The sequence below is a fragment of the Sus scrofa genome, chromosome 6, assembly GCF_054392235.1.
Source record: "Sus scrofa isolate SSC_HxYL_T2T_F1_AM1 chromosome 6, Sscrofa_HxYL_maternal_Yorkshire_Landrace_v2.0, whole genome shotgun sequence".
NCBI classification, from domain to species: domain Eukaryota; kingdom Metazoa; phylum Chordata; class Mammalia; order Artiodactyla; family Suidae; genus Sus; species Sus scrofa.
The window spans coordinates 85,537,906-85,544,613 of NC_139388.1; the positions used below are offsets into that span (position 1 = coordinate 85,537,906).

Here is a 6,708-nt window from a genome sequence, read left to right on the forward strand (position 1 = left end):
GAAAGAGGGACTTCTCCAGAAGATGGCCTTTGGACTTCATCAGCAACATTGGCTCTTTGATTGCAGACTGCCTTTGGACTCAAGGTGCAACTCCTTTATCTGAATCTTTAGCCTGTTGGTTTTGGATCCATCAAGCCTCTACAATTGCCCAAGTCAATTCCTTGAAATAAATCTCCTATATGAATGTACATTCTATTTGTTCTATTCTTCTGGAGTACCAATTCCTTCACCAGAAGAGGCAAACTCCCCCCTTCTTTTTTCTTTTGGCTGTGCCTACAGCATGCGAAAATTCCCAGGCTGGGATTGGACCTGCACCACAGCAGATGACAATACCAGATCCTTAACCCACTGCACCACAAGGGAACTCCCAGAAGAGGTATCCTTATTACATTTAGCAGTGCTAGCTTGGAGATGGTCATTCAAGGGACCCAACCCCGTCCCCAGTAGATAGTTCTTCAACATTTGAGAAAACTTTACTACAAGGACCTGCAGAGCTGGGAGAGACAGCACATGTAGAGGCTGACAGAATCAGGATTCAAAACCCACTTAATCTTCAGAACGGTGTGTAGGAATCTACAAGAAGAAATGTAACATGGATCAATGAAAAGTCCTCCCCTTGGGCCCAACTGTACAGAGATAGAATCAGGAGTCAGGAAGAGGGAGAGAGTAGCCAGCTGAAAAGCACTAGGTGTGTGCAAGACTTGGACTTTTATTTATTTATTTATTTATTTTTGTCTTTGTCTCTTTAGGGCCGAACCTATGGCATATGGAGTTTCCCAGGCTAGGGGTCCAATAGAATCTGTTGCTGCCAGCCTACGCCAGAGTCACAGCCACACCAGATCTGAGCTGTGTCTTCAACCTACACCACAGCTCACAGCAATGCCAGATCCTTAACCCACTGAGTGAGGCCAGGGATCAAACCCGCAACCTCATGGTTCCTAGTTGGATTCGTTTCCGCTGCTCCACGATGGGAACTCCCCAGCCCTTTTATTTTGACTACGAGTGTGGAATGGGCCAATTGTTTCCCAGGTTATGTTAAGTTCTGACGAGGCAGGAGGCTGATTAACCTGAGGAGATACAGCCCTGGTCTCCAGATTTCAGAAAGGCAGGATAGGGATGCAGGTGGAAGCTACTAGAAATCAGATTTGGGCCCAGTGGGAGCAACAGTCAAAGCTGACCAAGATGACCTGGGCATCTCATGGGCACTGATCTTCCTGTCACCAAGCATGTTCTAGGAGGTATCTATTCTTCATAATGTAACCAAGACAGAACTGTGAAGAGAAAGAACATGCCCTTTGGATGGGCCGGACCTAGATTCAAACTAATTCATGTGAGTGTGACTTCCGATGAATCACCCTGAGTCCACAGACCTCAGGGAGTGTTCATACTTGATTGGAAATCCCTGTGTCACCTCTCAAAGTGGCCCATGGACATAAGCTGTTTAACACACTGCTGGTTCACTCAGAAACATCTCTGGCTGTTTTCACTTCTCTGCCCAGGACGCCAAGCCTGTGCCAACCTGAGAGTGCCTTGTGCTGCCCAACCTTGCTGCCATCCAACCTATGGGAGGACCAGGCAGCAAAGAGAGAGATGGGTCCTCCTGGTATCCATCTGGATGCATTCAACAGCAAGTAACAGAAAAATCCAGCAAACAGTGTCGAAACCATAAGGAAGTTACTGCTCCCTTAGCAAAAAATCTGAGACAGGCAAACCCAGGACTGCTTTGGTGCCTCAGTGATACAGTCAGGGAAATAGGTTTGCTCTTTCTCCTCTGCCATCCTGGAGGTACAGTGTTTTCATGCAGCATCACAAGATGACTGCCCAAGCTTCCCATCCTCACAGGACTGCTCCCAAGCAGGAAGAACTTTTTTTTCTTGTATGTCTCTCTTTTTCTACAAGGAGTAGCTTTCTCAAATCCCCTAACAACTTCCCCTTATATCTTTTTATTTATTTTTTATTTGAATATAGTTGACATACAATGTTGTTAGTTTCCCCTTTTATCTTACATGACCGACTTGTCCATGGTACTTTTCCTTTTTGTACCTAAATTCACAGATCCTGGGAATTCCCTTGGGTCCCTGGCAGATCTGACCAGTTGGTTTCCCTTACACCCCATTGGCCAGAACCAGTCACATGTCCACCCCCCGACCAATCCCTAGTAAAGGGAATGGAATTATCCCAACTGCCTGAAGCCAATCAAAATTCACCTTCTGGGGGAACTGGCATGTTGCCATTTGACTTGATGGGGGGTTCTGTGAAAAAGGAAGCAGGATGGGGTGCTAGACACGCATCCTGCAGAGTCTGCCACACTTGCATACATTGGAAATTTACAAAGGCTTGTCCTAGACAAGGCTCTGTCTACACTTTCCCAGCATCATCACCCTCATGCTGTGTGTTTGTGACTAAGTATGAAAGAATTAGGAGCATGACAAGGATGTTGGGGGGTGGGGGGAGGAGTAAAGCCCCAAATGCACGATTCCTCTGTGGTCATGGGAAACAAGTTTATTTTTAATCTGACCTTCATGTGGCCTAATTAGTGCAGCTCCCCAAGCATGATATCCAAATGGGCAACTTTCAGGTAATAATAACAAAGACCAGAAAACAGCTGGTCTTTCTCCTAAACTGACCCTATCCTTTGATTGACCCTGGGTAGAGACTATGGAAGAGGTGGCATCTGAGCAGGACCGAAGGGCTGGGCTGAGTGCGGGCTAAGGGGTCCTAGCCTCCACTCCTGGGGAACATTGAGGTCACCCAGCCTCCTCACTCACCCCTTGCCTTAACTACACTCAAATAGAATGGCCCTGAATCTGACCTGGGTCTACCTGACACCAAATCTCATGATTTGTGAGGTTCCAGCCCCATGACCAGTCACCTTCTCTTAAAACTTTTATGTATTTATTTGTTTGTTTGTTTGTTATCTTTTTACAGCCACACTTGTGGCATGTGGAAGTTCCCAGGCTAGGGGTTGAATTGGAGCCGCAGCTGACGGCCTACACCTGAGCCACAGCCACACTGGATCTGAGCAGTGAGCCACAGCCACACTGGATCTGAGCAGCATCTGCAACTTACACCCCAGCTTGGGACAATGCCAGATCCTTAACCCACCGAGCAAGGCTAGGGATCAAACCTGCATCTTTAGGGACCCTATGTCAGCTTCTTAAGCCGTTGAGCCACAATGGGAACCCTTCAGCTTGCTGACTGACATATCGTCTATGGCTGTTTCATGCTACAATGGCAGAGTTGAGTAACTGTAACAGAGATTATAAGAGCTTCGACGCTGAAAATATTTACTATCTGGCCCTTAAAAAAAAAAAGTCTGCCATCACGACACGATACCACTTCTCACCCACTAGAATGGCTGTCATCAACGACAGACCATAACAAGTACCAGTGAGGATGTGAACAAACTGGAACACTCGCGCTCTGCTAATGGGAGTGTAAAACGGTACAGCTGCTTTGGAGGGTAAACATGAGGCCAGACACACAATTCCACTCCTAGGTATGTACTTAAGAAAAATGAATGCATATTGTGCACACAAAAACTTGCCAAGAAAGTTCAGAGCAGCATTATTCATGGTAACCAAAAACTGGCAACAACCCACATGTCCATCAACAGATGAGTAACTAAAAAAATACAGTATAGGAGTTCCCGTCGTGGCGCAGTGGTTAACGAATCCGACTAGGAACCATGAGGTTGCGGGTTTGATCCCTGGCCTTGCTCAGTGGGTTAAGGATCCAGCGTTGCTGTGAGCTGTGGTGTAGGTCGCAGACACGTCTCGGATTCCTCGTTACTCTGGCTCTGGCATAGGATGGCAGCTACAGCTCTGATTAGACCCTTAGCCTGGGAACCTCCATATGCCGTGGGAGTGGCCCAAGAAATGGCAAAAAGACAAAAAAAAAAAAAATACAGTACAGCCCCACAATGGAATACCATCTGGCAATAAAAAGAAATGTGATAGTGATATATGCTACGATATGGATGACTTGTGAAAGGATTATGCTAAGTGAAAGAAGTCAGTCACAGAAGACCACATAGTATATGATACCTTTTGTATTAAATATCCAGAATACACCATCTATAGAGACAGAAAATAGATTACTGATTGCCTAGGGCTAAGAAGGCTGGTAGTGATGGCTAAAAGGCACAGGGTTTCTTTTGGGGGTGATGAAAACTCATTGTGGTGGTTACACAACTCTGCGAAAATACTAAAAGGCATGGAATTGCACTATTTATTTATTTATTTAGCTGCAGGTGTGGCATATGGAAGTTTCCAGGCTAGGGGTCAAACTGGAGCTGTAACTGCTGGCTTATGCCACAGCCACAGCAACGCCAGATCAGAGCCACATCTGCAACCTACACCGCAATTCATGGCAATGCTGGATCCTTAACCCACTGAGCTGGGCCAGGGAGTGAACCTGCATCTTCATGGTTACTAGTTGGGTTCATTTCCACTGAGCCACAACAGTAACTCAGAATTGTACACTTTATTTATTTAAATTTTATGTTTTAAATTTTGAAATAATTTACAATGTTCTGTCAATTGTCATTACACACACACACACATATATAAAATCTCACATTATCCTCCACCATAAGTGACTAGATATAGTTCCCTGTGCTATACACCAGGATCTTTTTGCTTATCCACTCCAAATGCAATAGTTTGCATCTACTAACCCTGAACTCCCAGTCCATCCCACTCCCTCCCCCTCCCGGAACTGTGTACTTTAAATGGGTGAACGTATGGTGTATGAATTATGTCCCAATAAAGCTGTTTTTAAAAGGTTTACCATATTTTATTTGAGACAGTCAGAGAAGGCCTCCAGGCAGTGGTATTTGAGTTTCTTTTGCAATTGGCTCAAAGCCCTCAAACAGTTAACAGGTGGCATTTTACTGAGCACTTACAGGCCAGACACTGTGTGTACATAGGTCCCTGTGCAGTCTCTGGATTCCTGCTCTTTTCCAGATCAGGAAGATGGCCTAAAGTGAGACAAGAGGAAGTGGGGAAGAGCACAGTCTTAAAGGAAAGTAGGGAAGGGCATGCAGGTGCAGATGAGAGCAGTGAGCATGCTGAGACATGACTCTGGGCTCAGGGGCGGGGGGGCTCTCAGCAGGGTGAGCAAGACGCTGATGCAGTGCTTTTAGAAATTTTAGAAACTGGGGAACAACCAGAGTTCCCTGGTGGCCTAGTAGGTTAAGGGCCTGGTGTTGTCACTGGTATGGTATGAATTTGGTCCTTGGCCTAGGAACTTCCACATGCTGAGGGTGCAGCAAAAAAAGAATGGAAGGAAGGAGGAAAAGAATGGAAGGAGGGAAGGAAGGAAGGGCAAGAAAGAAAGAGGAAAGAAAAGAAAAAAGAGAAAGGAAGGAAGGAAGGAGTTCATGCTGTGGGGCTGTGGGTTAAGAATGGCTCTGCAGGAGTTCCCGTCGTGGCGCAGTGGTTAACGAATCCGACTAGGAACCATGAGGTTGCGGGTTCGATCCCTGCCCTTGCTCAGTGGGTTAACGATCCGGCGTTGCCGTGAGCTGTGGTGTAGGTTGCAGACGCGGCTCGGATCCCGCGTTGCTGTGGCCCTGGCGTAGGCCGGTGGCTACAGCTCCGATTCAACCCCTAGCCTGGGAACTTCCATATGCCACGGGAGTGGCCCAAGAAATAGCAACAATAACAACAACAACAACAACAACAAAAAAAAAGAATGGCTCTGCAGAGATGCTGTCAATCCCAATGAGCAACAGAGGGAACTCCATAGCTGTTATTTTTATATTGCTTACCTTGAAAGGGTAAGTTCCTATATCCCTAAAGCGATAAGAGCTCTTATACCAAGCACTGCATTAAAAAATACAATAACTTGGAGTTCCTGGTGTGGCTCAGTGGGTTAAGAACCCAACTAGTATCCATGAGGATGCAGGTTCAATCCCTGGCCTTACTCAGTGGGTTAAGGATACGGTGTTGCCATGAGCTGTGGTGTAGGTCCCAGACAGAGCTCGGATCTGGCATTGCTATGGCTGTGGCTGTGGTGTAGGCTGGCAGCTGCAGCTCCGATTCAGCCCCTAGCCTTGGAACTTCCATATGCACAGGTGGAGCCCTAAAAAGCAAAGAAAAAACAAAACAAAAAAAACCACAATATACCTATGTTTTCTCGTTTTACATTTTAGGAAAGTGAAGCGAAGAGAGATTAAGAAATCTGTCCAGAAGTTCCCGTCACGGCTCAGTGGTTAACAAATCCAACTAGGAACCATGAGGTTGTGGGTTCGATCCCTGCCCTTGCTCAGTGGGTTAAGGACCCGGCGTTGCTGTGAGCTGTGGTGTAGGTCACAGACGTGGCTTGGAGCCCAAGTTGCTGTGGCTGTGGTGTAGGCCGGCAGCTACAGCTCCGATTCGACTCCTAGACTGGGAACCTCCATATGCCACGGACGTGGCCCTAGAAAAGACAAAAAAAAAAAAAAAAAAAAAAAAAAAAAAAAAAAAAAAAGGAAAAGAAATGAAATCTGTCCAAGGTCACCCAGTTAGAAATTGGTAGTACATGGATTTGAACTGAGGTATCAGGTCTTCAGCTCAAACCACCATGTTATACTGACTTTTGTTGTTCTGAGGCTCTAATGAGACAATAAATGCCAGGTGTTCAATACATGCTAAGGACTGAATTAACAGAAAGGCTTCCACAACCAGGGAGAGGGGGAAAAATTACTCAAAGACTTTACTGATC

At 46.2% G+C, this 6,708-nt stretch overlaps 1 protein-coding gene across 2 annotated transcripts in view; it reads right to left on the reverse strand.

Moving 5' to 3' along the window:
* LUZP1 (leucine zipper protein 1) overlaps positions 1–6,708 on the reverse strand; it is a 139,069-nt gene that overhangs the window by 109,700 nt on the left and 22,661 nt on the right. The window lies entirely within an intron of this gene.